This window comes from Saccopteryx leptura, unplaced genomic scaffold (assembly GCF_036850995.1).
Source record: "Saccopteryx leptura isolate mSacLep1 unplaced genomic scaffold, mSacLep1_pri_phased_curated manual_scaffold_61, whole genome shotgun sequence".
Classification (NCBI taxonomy): Eukaryota; Metazoa; Chordata; class Mammalia; order Chiroptera; family Emballonuridae; genus Saccopteryx; species Saccopteryx leptura.
In genome coordinates, this window is record NW_027095743.1 from 30393 (window position 1) to 43159 (window position 12767).

Here is a 12767-nt window from a genome sequence, read left to right on the forward strand (position 1 = left end):
CATCTATAGGTAGGCTCACAAAAAGTGGTCCCATGGAATAGTTCATCTAATTTGGGACATGAGGCATGTACCTCAGAAATAGTCTGGGTACCCTTTTTGGATCCTCACAAGCTGCCTGTAGTTGTTCCCCACTCTCTCTCACCTCATCCCCTCCACTTACCTAGTATCTCCTGAACCACACTGCTCACTTCACGTTTGGATTCTGATATGTGAACAGAAATAGAGCCCATATCTACTAAGAGAGAGCACACCTAAAGTGTACAAAACAGCTGGAAGAACAGCTATTCTGCAACAGACTGGATTTCCTCATCTTCCCCTCTTGTTCCACCCCATGTACTCACCAGGTCCACAATGGGGGGGACTGGAGGACAATAAGTACCTGCTCCTAGCAGGCTACAATGGGAAACTGAGCTTCCTCAGATCCCTAAACTTTTTCCTTGTTTCCTATCTCACCTGGCCATTGGGGAAGTTGATGGGGAGGTTTCACATTCAACCAAACAGAAGACATGATCATTCCAGAGCTTGACTTATTCAACATGTCCACACTATAAACCCCAGAATGTGAGCAAATATTTCCCCCATAATAGTACACTGAGACATGAAGCACAGCACAGAAAGCACTGTGACCCTACGTATTCATCAATGGACAACATTCTAGATTACTCCTCAATTCTCAGAGTTTAACTCACTGCATTAATAGGGTGTGGTTTCTACATTCCCAGGCCAATCATTCAGGTTCCAGAATGATCTTTGAACACGTGTTTCTCACCCAGGTCGAATGGTGGCCCCAGGGACAACTGCAATGTATGCAGACACTTTGGATTGTCATGAGCCTGGACTGAGGGCAGGTCATAACGGCAGGCAGTGAGTGCACAGAATGGAGGCCGATAAGCACCCACAATGCACAGGACAATTCTGAAAAGCAAAATAAAACACAGGAGCTTGCACAACTAGATACACACATGCATTCCAGTATGAAGGTACAAAAATTAAAACTTTGGGGTAATGACATGTCAATAGACAAAATGACAAAACAGAAAAAAATGCCGAGTAATACCTGCACATCCATGTAAAAATTTTGTCTGTGATATCTTTTTAGTTGCATGAAAACAATATGCATTATATAATAAATACTGTGAGAAAAGTAAATACAAAAAAATTAGAGCCTTATATCATAGCCTTGAACAACCTCCATTACTTAAAGATTTTAATAACCAGCAGTTTGGTGGAGAAACCCTGTTCTGGTAGGCCATCAGTCAGTGATGAGTCTGTAGAGGCTACACGGGATAGCTCCCTAAGGAGCACTACAAAATCTGTGCATGAGCCTACATCGAACTGCACTGAATAGGTATGAAACTGGGAGGGTTTTTCTTTTATTTGGTGCAGATTTCACATTTCTATCATCTTTTGTTGCTTTCCTGTGACTGGTCAAAATTCACCATGACTTTACGGACACACTGTATTCATTACTAATATAGGACATGAAGTCACCTAAAACATAAAGGTCAGAGATTGACTAAGATCGGTTGAGGCCCCAGGCGCACAAGAATATATTGGGCCCTTGAGACTAGAAAAAAGTGTCAAGTTGGGGTTTTGCGAGGCCCTTCAATACTCAGGGCCCAGGGTGCACACCCTGTGTGCCCACCATTAAATCCACCTCTGATCAAAGTACAAAAAGATTGAAAATGAAAGAATGGGTAAAGGCACACAGGTGGTACAAAAGTAGGTTTACATTTTTTAGTATGTCAAAGAGTTATTTGTGGGATTACTATTTATAAACAATTGTGTTGTTTCCATATGAACAAATGTAAACCTCCTTTCACAGTTATCTGTATTACATGCAAAATTATATAATAGCATACAGTACACTTGAGGGCAAAATGCACTAATAGAAATGAACAGCACTTCATATTAGTGACTTTAATTAACTAGGGAATTCCAAATTGTTCTGTGCTCAATAAAATAAATTTTTCTATACAGAACAGACCTACAAGGGAAAATGAGCAAATGTATAATCATAACAGATTTAACGCAACACCTCTCCCTTCTAGACTGAGCATGCCTCTTTTAGAACCAATAGGTTCTGCCTAACCAGACAGTGGTAGAGTAGATATAGAGTCACACTGGGAAGCAGAGGACCCAGATTTGAATCCCGAGTTCACCAGTATGACTGTGGGCTCACCAGCTTGAGTGTGCAGAGTCGTTGGATTGAGCATGCATGGTCACTGGCTTAAGCAAGGGGTCACTCTCTCTGCTGGAGTCCCCCCCACCCCTCGTCAAGGCACATATGAGAAAGAAGTAAAAATACTAGAATGGGAAGTAATTGAGTGCAGGGACATGAGTTCCTAGCACAGGGCCTGGTATATGATGGGCACTTTCAAAGGCTATATGAAAGCATGGCAGAAAGGAAAGAAGGAAAACAAAATGAAAAGAATGGTGATAGAAAAATCCAGGGAGGGAAAGAGGAGGAGAGGAAGAAATAAAGAGAAAAACAAATCATAGCTAGAGAGAAAAAATGGGGGAGGAAAAAGAGAGATTCATCACAATTATACACATTCACATTCTTTGAGATTCAAAGTTGATGATAAAAGTTCTCCACATTTACCAAGCATTCAGAAAATATTTTTAGAACATTAAAGAATACATGGAACTTACTGGCTCCATGATGTTGAATTTCTTGGACTCCTGAACTTCCTGGATTTGATAAACATAATCAAGGGAGGACTCAAAAAAATGTGCCTCTCTTTGTCCACCTGCAGGTCAACCTATAGAACAGTAGCAAATCTCACAAATTGGCACTGTCATTCACACAAGTTAGTGTTTATGGAATGAACAGAATGCTGGAGCTAGAGGAGAGTTTCAGCACCATGGAGTGATCTGGTCCCTTTATTTTACAAATAGGAAACACAAATCCAAGAGATAAAAAGCTACTAAAACAAGACTCCTGGTTTCTGGTCCTACAAGTAAGAAGCTTGGCAGTTATTATGCCCATCCTCACAGGAGAATAAAACTAAACAAGGTGAAAATAAACTACTCCTCCTGGATCCAACAACTAATTGAAGTCAGAGGAAAAACCAATGTCTCAAAAATTGTACAGAAATTTGAATATGGGGAATAAGAACGTATCAGAGCAGAAGCCTGCTGCTGCAGCCAATATCAGACTTTATTTTAGAACTCTTCAGTGGGTCCAACATAATGGCTCATGTGGATGCTGGACTTGTAGCCTCCCAAAAACCCATCCAATATATCCCTTTGCTTAGAAAAATTACTCCTGAAAGACAACTGAAAAACAATTAAACAGCTTCTGCACAACAAGCTAGAGAGAGAGAGAGAGACAGAGAGAGAGAGAGAGAGAAAGATAAAAAGAGAGGGAGCAGCATAGAGAAGGCTGAGGAAACATGAGAGCTCAGCAGGAGGTGAAGGAACAGCTCAGGACCTAAGAGACCAGTGAGCACCACTGTTTACACATCCTGGGCATGTGGATACAAGAAAGTAGCTCCATTCAGGCTCTATGGCCACCCGCAGGGCACTGCAGCAAACCGCCAGCCACCCCTCCTGGAGCTAAATACAATAGAATCATGAGGGCAGCTTAGCTTGTATAAAGAGAGCTCCTCTTCCCAGATATTGTTCCAGCAGGTAGGTATGGGGAAGTGGAAACACTTTGCCCACTGAGCTGCATGTGAATGTGGGACCCCCCACCTAGAGAGAGTGCAGAGCTAGCAAAACACTCCAGTACCAGCTGCAGAACTATTTGACCCAGAGAATAGTGCAGCCATAGTGGGTCACTACAGGCATTACTCCTGAAAAATATGGAGCTGGCAAATGGTCTATGGTCTGCACAAAAAACTCCCTGATCAGAGAAAGTGCAGAGAATGGGGGGCGCTGCTGCATGCACTGGTCGGGCAGCTCTACCCCCAAAAAGCACAAAGCAAGCAAAACCTTGCGGCCTAGTGTGGCGTGAGGGGGGCAATGCTGTGCATGTGCACATGGTTGCCAAGCCCCAAGAAGGTGAAGAATGTGGGGTAATGCTGTGTGTGCACCCAGGCTACCCCACCAGGACAAAGGGTGAATCTAATGGGGGGTGAGATACAAGAAAGCAATCAGGTAACCCAGCGCAGACTGTGCTCTGACAACAGATAATTAAAACAGAACACGCAGAGCACACACCATGCAGCCCCTTTTGCACCAGGCAGCCCTCCCCAGATTAAAAGGACAAGGAGGCTCACACACCCCAGGCGGCCCATTCAGAACCCACTCCTTCAGGCCAGGTGACAGGACAGGCACTGCAAGCACCTCCCCCCAACGACAACTTGCAGGCTAAAACTGTTCAACACACAATGTAACAAAGAAAACATGTTCAAATCTGGGCGAGATGACTATTCCATTCAACTCAAAGGAACAAAAACAGTCAAACAAAATGTGGAGACAGAAGAATATACCCCAAATAAAGGAACAAGGAAAAAACTCCGGAGAAATATCCTAGTGAAATGGAAATGGTTAATCGGACAGATAAAGACTTCCAAGCAAACAGTCATAACGATGTTCAATAAACTTAAGAGTAGAATAGAGGAACTCAAGAGAGTGCTTAAACAACAAGAAAATGTAATAATCTTATCCGCCTTGAGCGCGGATTCACCGTTTTGAGCGCGGGATCATAGACATGACCCCATAGTCGCTGGCTGAGCCCAAAGGTCGCTTGCTTAAAGCCCAAATTGCTGGCTTGAGCAAAGGAGTCACTGACTTGGCTGGAGTCCTCAGTCTGGCCTGTCCTTGCATCCCTGGGGCTGATCCCACGTGAGCCCCGTGGGCCAATCAGTCAGCCTCAGCGGCATCTCCCAGGCAGGCATGTCGGGGTTTGGCCTGCAGGGTAGACGCGGACGGGATCCCGCGGGGCGGCGCGGAGGGAGCCGCGGGGAGGGTGTGGGCTGCGCTGCAGGTGAGCACAGGGCGGCAGGCGTGGGAGAGCCCGGACCCAGCGGGGCGGGGGGTGGTTCCTTCCAGCCGCTGCGTGGCCGCGTTTCTCCCCTCCCTCCCCCCACCCCCACAGGCCCCCGGCGCCTTCAGGCGGGTGGCCGTCATCGTTGACTTGGGGAAGGCACGCTGCCCCAACGTGGAGAAAAACCTGGACGCGCTGCTGCGCAAAGGTGAAGGCGCGCGGGAGGGAATCGCGGGCTGCATGAGGGCCGGCTAAGTGTCGGGGCTGCTCCTACAAGCACTTCGCTTTTGGGACCACGATTTTGTTTCTCCCCAGGGCTCCGCCCCCATCGGCCTGCTTTCCTGGTTCACCGCTGGCAGGCCACCAGACCCCCGGCGGATGACACTGAGGACTCGCATGAAGAATGGACTTGGAGGCAGTGAGGTGAGGGGTTGCAGGCATGCGCTGTCCATTTGAAATTGACCCAGGGTCAGGTCCCCAGACTCTAAACAGATAACAAGGGACAGAGCTTGCATTTAGCAAACAAGCGAGATGCATACAGTGCATTGTGAAGTAAGGGGGGATTTGTTACACTGCTTCCATGTGTAAATAATTACACATGTTTATAGATGTATTAATGAGCAGGAACGGTATAAAATTATAAAAGCACATAAGAAATAAACTCATTCAGAACACTTCTCATCACAAGAGAAGGATGAAGGTCTGGCCAGTGAGCAGTGCTCCAGGACAGGGCTCCCTGGGCAGCGCCAGCCACATTGCAGATGGGAAAGGATTAATCATGGTGATTAAGGCAGCTGGGGTTATGAGCCAGGGTAGGGACCATTGTATCAGGCCCTGTGTCAGCCATCGCTTCAGTGCATCTGGTTTTATGAGGGTTTGGTCAGTAAGGTCCTTCCACTTTCATGGTCTAGCATTGAAACACAGATAAAGCACAGATGTGATCTCAAGCTTGACCCAATGGTTTCTGTGGTCCACGGAATCTGATGATTAAGGAAGGGCAAGAACAGCCAAATGTGTAAAGGTGAAAAGATAAGAAGAAAAGCAGGCAAGGTGGTCACTGTACCATTAGACTGGACAAGGTTACTCTGAAACAAGAAGACAGAAAGGAACCCTGGCCATGTTGCTTAATTCGTTAGAGAGTCATCCACATAGACCAATGTTCTGGGTTTGATGTCCAGTCAGGGCCCATATAAGAATCAACCATTTGAGCCTGACCAGGTGGTAGCACAGAGGATAGAGCATCAATCTGGGATGATGAGAACCCAGGTTCCAAACCCCAAGGTTGTGGTTTGAGGATGGGTTCACCAGCTTGAGTGTGGGGTCACTGGCTAGAGCATGGGATCAAAGATGTGACCCCATGGTCACTGGCTTGAAGCCCAACATTGCTGACTTGAGCCCAAGGTTGCAGGTTTGAGCAAGGGGTCACTGACTAAGCTGGAGTCCCCTGGTCAAGGCATGTATGAGAGAGCAATCAATGAACAACTAAGGTACCGCAGCTATAAGTTGATGCTTCTCATCCCTCTCCCTTCCTGTCTGTCTCTCTAGCTAAACGAAAAGAAAAAAGAAAGAATAATTAACCACTAAATGCATAAATGAGTGGAACAACAAATCAATGTTCCTCTCTCACTCTTTTCCCTCCTCTCTCTCTAAAATCAATAAATAATTTAAATAAAATAAAATAATTAAATTATTTATTGATTTTAGAGAGAAGAGTGAGAAAGAGAGAATGGGGAGGCAGACAAGAGCAGGAAGCATCAACTTGTAGTAGTTGCTTCTTATATGTGTCTTGACCAGGCAAGCCTGGGGTTACAAACTGGTGGCCTCAGTGTTCCAGGTCATTGCTTTATCCACTGTGCCACCACAGGTCAGGTAGACAGAAAAGAGAAAGTTTTATGTTAAAGAAATGGATTTTCTGTCCACTTAAGTGACCTTTATTATATTTTTTACATGATCGACTTTTTTTGTTTTTCTTTTTTATTTTAGTGAGAGATAAAGAGGGAGGGACAGACAGGAATAGATTGGCTAAAAGGGAGAGAGATGAGAAGTATCAATTCTGCATTGCAGCTCCTTAGTTGTTCATTGACTGCTTTCTAATATGTGTCTTGACTGGGGGGCTACAGCACAGTAAGTAACCCCTTGCTCAAGCCAGCTACCTTGGACATGAGCTGCCAATCATGGGGTCATGCCTATGATACCACGATCAAGCCTATGACCCTGTGGTCAAGCTGGTGAGCATGCACTCTAGCCGGATTAGCCCACACTGAAGCCAGCAGCCTAAGGGTTTCAAACTTGGGTCCTCAGCATCACAGTCCATCCTGGAAAAGCAAGACCCTCAGGACAACACTTTAGATGAAAATTGGATAAGAGAAAATCATTTGTAGATTTCAGTTCCTCTGAGTCCTCTAGAAAGGCTAATAAGTATGACCTAGATATGTGGGGTGAATTTTGGATAGGCCTGAATTTAAGCTCTACTAAACTAAGAGTGAATTTAGCACTGGAGCTTTGGGAAAATCTTACAAATTCTCTGAGCTCTTGAATGCCAATGTGTAAGGTGAGGATACGTGCATATATGCTTTGATAGTATTCAATTCAATTTACTTATTTGTGTATATATTTACTTATTTTTTAGATAAGAGGAGGGGAGATAGTGAGGCTGACTCTCATATGCACCCTTACCAGGATCTACCGGCAACCCTAATTCTCGAGTACTGAGCTGGTTTTTAGCACCTCAGGGTAATGTGCTCTAGCTAACCGAGCCATCCTTAGTACCCAGGGCCAATGCCTGAACCAATTGAGCCACTGACTGCAGGAAAGGAAGAGAGAGAGAAGAGGAAGAGGGAGGGGTGGAAAAAGAGATGGTCATTTTTCATATGTACCCTGACTGGAATCAAACCCGGGATATACACTGGGCCAATGCTCTATACTGGCTAGGGCTTAAATTCAATGTAAAAGAACTGACACACATTGTCCATTAAATACATCTCTGATAATAGCAACCGTATGCTGCTGGTGTTGTATACCTGCCTTTCCTAAATGCCTTACAAATACTGTGCCCTTAATAAATATTTTATGAATAACTATATTATGGGAAATTAAACCTCACAATGGGAAGATCTAGAAACAAAAATTTAATTGGTCATCTGTAGTCAGTGTAGAGGCTTACTATTATAGAGGCTCTCTGAGCAAATAGTTGACAAAAGAAAATACCAGAGTATGTAGAAGGACAGGTGGTAATTTGATGGAAGGAAATTGTGTGTTTTCTGACAAAATAGGGACTAACACTCCTAACTCCACCAAACTCACTCTTCTCCAACTTAGAACTCAGGAGAAAGGAGACTGAAGTAAAGATGTATAGCCTATGAGAAAGACAAGGCCATGTGCACCAAGAGGTCAGCAGGCCCCAGGATGATAACTACTTCTGTAAGTGACCCTCGCAAAGCATGTTACGTCTTCATACAATAATTTCATCTGGTAATTTGCCCTTTAGAGCAGGGGTCCCCAAACTTTTTAAACAGAGGGCCAGTTCACTGTCCCTCAGACCATTGGAGGGCCGGAATATAAAAAAAAAAACTATGAACAAATCCCTATGCACATTGCACATATCTTATTTTAAAGTAAAAAAACAAAACAGGAACAAATACAATATTTAAAATAAAGAACAAGTAAATTTAAGTCAACAAACTGAACAGTATTTCAGTGGGAACTATGCTCCTTTCACTGACCACCAATGAAAGAGGTGCCCCTTCTGAAGTGCAGTGGGGGCCGGATAAATGGCCTCAGGGGGCCACATGTGGCCCGTGCGCCGTAGTTTGGAAACCCCTGCTTTAAAGCATTCTGTTCCCCTAGGGACTTGCACTACAGAATTGGGTTCAATGATGTGAGTTTCTGGGCTCTTTCTGAAGCTCTATATGTCCAGAAACATGCACTACACCTTCCCTAATCCCTGTTGCTCTCACCCCCAGATTGTGAGAAGTGTCAGAACTTCTTCATTGACAGTTGTGATGTTCATGGGCCCACTACATTTGTAAAAGACAGTGCAGTGGATAAGGGGCATCCAAACCATGCAGCCCTCACTCTGCCCCCTGAGTTGAGAATTGGACGATCAGGCATCCCTGAAGCTGGTCTTAAAGAGTGGAACGAGGCATCTGCTCTGCCAGTGGGTCTGCACTTTGGCCCTTATAAGGGCCAGATCACAAAAGATGAAGAGGCAGGCAACAACAGATACTCCTGGCAGGTGAGAAGTATTTACCTCTTCCCCTGTCTTGTGGCTTCCCACATCCCTCCCATGGCTTGGTGGGACCTTCCCTTCTACATGCTAGGACACAGATGGAGATAATATGGTTAGCTCTGGGTACTGAGTGGACTCTGCAGACCATAGAGCTCCTGTTGAGGATCACAGGTTAAGTGGGAACAAAGTGGTACGGACACAAAGGAAAGCCTTCTGCCATCCCTGAGTGAACAGGTCAACTCAGATGTGATGAGTAAGAAAAGTATCATGTGTTCACGAGTGGCAATGCATGCAAGCTGAAAGAGTTTTGTTGATAGTAGGGTAAACTAATTTCTCTATTACCTCCTCAACTGAAAAAAACTTTATATTTTCTTCCTGAAATGCAGATCACCAAAGGGAGAAACTGCTATATGCATGTGAATGGGAAAGATAAATCCTGCGCCAACTGGATGAGGTAAGGCCAAGAAGTTTCTGGGAGTCACGAGAACAGTCATCCCTCTCAGGCCCATACATCTTTCCTTCTCATCATGCCTCCCTCAGTGGTCTCACTCAATCATCTGTTCCTCTTTATTCTCCATTTGGTGCTCTTTCAAAGCAAGAGGTATTTAGAGAAAAAAGGGGGATAAAAATATAGCATATGTTCTCAAAATATAAATTTCTATGCTAGACAAAATTTAGGCACTAGAAAAAAACTTTGAGGGTCTGAATTACACTTTAATTGATCTAATGAACATTATTTAAGCCCTTCCTATATTCCAGTTTAGATGAAGTTATTCATTATCTAAGCAGATCATATAACACATCTTCTTATGGAGGAGTAATTGCAGACACAGTGAAACAATTGAAATTACAAATATTTAATTCTAATTTTTTTTGAGAAGTTCACAGTGCCAGCATACTTAAACTAAGGATAGCCTAAACCAGTGGTCAGCAAACTGCAGCTCATAAGCCACATGCAGCTCTTTGGTCCCTTGAATCTGGCTCTTCCACAAAATACCATGTGCAGGCACTACCTCGATAAGGAATGTACCTACCTATATAGTTTAAGTTTAAAAAAAATTGGCTCTCAAGAGAAATTTCAATCATTGTAGTGTTAATATTTGGCTCTGTTGAATAATGAGATTGCCAACCACTGGCCTAAACCTGTGAGGGCAGCAAATATCCCAGCCTCCCTTCTAACTAGAACTGAGTTCTGAAGCCTGCAGAGCAATGATCATGGGACACTTGCCTGAGAGGATCTTTTATGAGGGGTTACAAATGTGAATAAGCTATTATTGTTCTTTAAGATTTTGCTAAGAAAAAGAGACCTCCAAGTCTTGGCAGGTTGGCTCAGTGGTAGAGCATCAGCCTGGCCTGTGGAAGTCCAGAGTTTGATTCCCAGCCAGGGTACACAGAAGCGCCCATCTGCTCCACTCTTCCCCCTCTCCTCTATCTCTGTCTCTTTCTTCCCCTCCCCAGCCAAAGCTCCATTGGAGCAAATTTGGCCCAGGCTCTGAGGATGGCTCCATGGCCTCCACCTCAGGCACTAGAATGGTTTTGGTTACAGCAGAGCAGTGCCCCAGATGGGCAGATCATCGCCCCCTGGTGGGCATGCTGGGTGGATCCTGGTAAGTCGCATGTGGGAGTCTGTCTATCTCCCCGCTTCTCACTTCTGGGGGTGGGGGAGACCTCCAGGTTTTTATGGGAACCTGGTTGAAGCTACCAAAATAAAATGTGAGGAGAATGGAGAAAGGCCTCTCAAGAAAATATGGACTTGGTCTGAGTATTGAATGATGTGAACTCATCTAGACACAAAGTCCAACATCAAGTAGCATGTTCTGTGATATAAACAGGAACTGAGTTAGTTTAGAGAAGCTAGAGGTCACTGTGTTTATGGCCAATCAGGGTTAAGGTTATATCTGCAATTGGCTTTGGAAAATGGTATTTGGCAGGATGAGCACCATAAGCAGGACATGGACATTGGAAGTCATATGACATTCTGATATACTCAGACATCGGAAAGAAGGTTCTCCAGGAGCACTGTGGGAGTGGGCGACATCAGAGCCCGAGTGTCAGGTGCAGAGCTAGACATGAATCTGAGAGGTAGTGAGAACTCATCGCCTGTGGGTTTCTTTTCTTTCATCTGCCTCAATTCCAGGTATGTGAACTATGCCTGGGATGATGAAGAGCAGAATCTGGTGGACTTTCAGTATCATGGGCAGATTTTCTACCGAACCTGCTGGGTCATCAGGCCAGACTGTGAGCTGCTAGTCTGGCACGATGATGAGTATGGCCAGAAGATGGGCATCAAGTGCAGCAGCAAGTTGAAGAGAGAGTTCACAGCAGCTAGAAGTGGGCACAACTGTTCTTTAAAATGGAAAGAAAAGAGAGAACTCACCTTAGAAATTTTCATGGTACACTCTAAAGTCAGTAAGATTTCAAATCAGATGTTTCAGAAATGAAGAATTCATTTCATATGCCTTTGATTCTTAGGAAAAATCTTTTTATTTTTTACTTTGGATTTAATTTTTTTATATGAGAGGAGTGGAGATAGACAGATTTCTTCATGTGCCCCAACCAATATCCACCCAGCAACCCCAGTATGAAGACCATGCTCAGACTAGCTGAGCTATCCTCAGTGCCGCAGGTCAACACTTGAACCAACTGAGTTATCAGGCTGATGCTCGAACCAATTGAGGCACTGGCTCTGGCAGGGGAAGAGAGAGAGAAGGGAGAGAGGGAGGGTAAGAGAAACATATAGTCACTTCTCATTTGTGCCCTGATCAAGGATTGAATCTGGAACTTACACTTGCCAGGCCAACACTCTGTCCACTGAGAAACTGTCCAGGGCCTGTTTTCTGAGGGCCACTTCTTTTTAGCATACAAGGTAAGAGCAGAGGTTGGATAGATGCCCAGCAGCCTGGAAATGCAATGCTGTGATCCAAGCTGAGACACTGGGGACCTTCCTGAGTGAGGTGGGACAATGGTGCTATTTTTAGCTACAGGGAGACTTATTCTCTTATTTGCTTTGTTAATTTTTGTAAAATACACTTCATTAGGGAATCCTCTCAGAGATTACTTCATCTCCAAGTGAGAGAGGATGGTGGATTACCTAGAGAGAAATAGGAGTCAGGCATGTAAGAAGTAAGGTTGGGGGCCCTGGCTGGTCAGTCGGTTACAGCATCATCCTGTAATACCAAGGTTGAGCCCGGTTCAGGGCACATATGAGAAATGACCAATGACTGAATGTCTAGGTAGAAAAATGAATAAATGCCTTTATCTCTCTCTCTCTCCTTCTTTTTCTTCTTCTACTTCTTCTTCCTCCTCCTCTCTGTCTCTAAAATCAATCAATTTTTAAAAAGTATGGTTGGGGAAATATTTTAAAACAGGACTTCCCATTGTATATGAAATGGGTTGACACTAAATGAAATCAAGTATGAATATTTGGTGTGAGGCTTGAGGAAGGACATATTTTCAGTTTATCATATATGGGAAACTATGAGGGAAGCAATTCCTAATTGGGGTCAGAGGTCTTTCTAAATAACTGTGTTAAAAGCTACATGTATATAAGAAAGGTCAGCATTGTTCCACCCATAAAAGGGATGAAACAGCCCCTGATGCTAC

At 44.4% G+C, this 12767-nt stretch overlaps 1 pseudogene; it reads left to right on the top strand.

Moving 5' to 3' along the window:
- The window catches only part of LOC136387069 (histone-lysine N-methyltransferase PRDM9-like), a 42229-nt pseudogene that overhangs the window by 15003 nt on the left and 14459 nt on the right, over positions 1-12767 (top strand).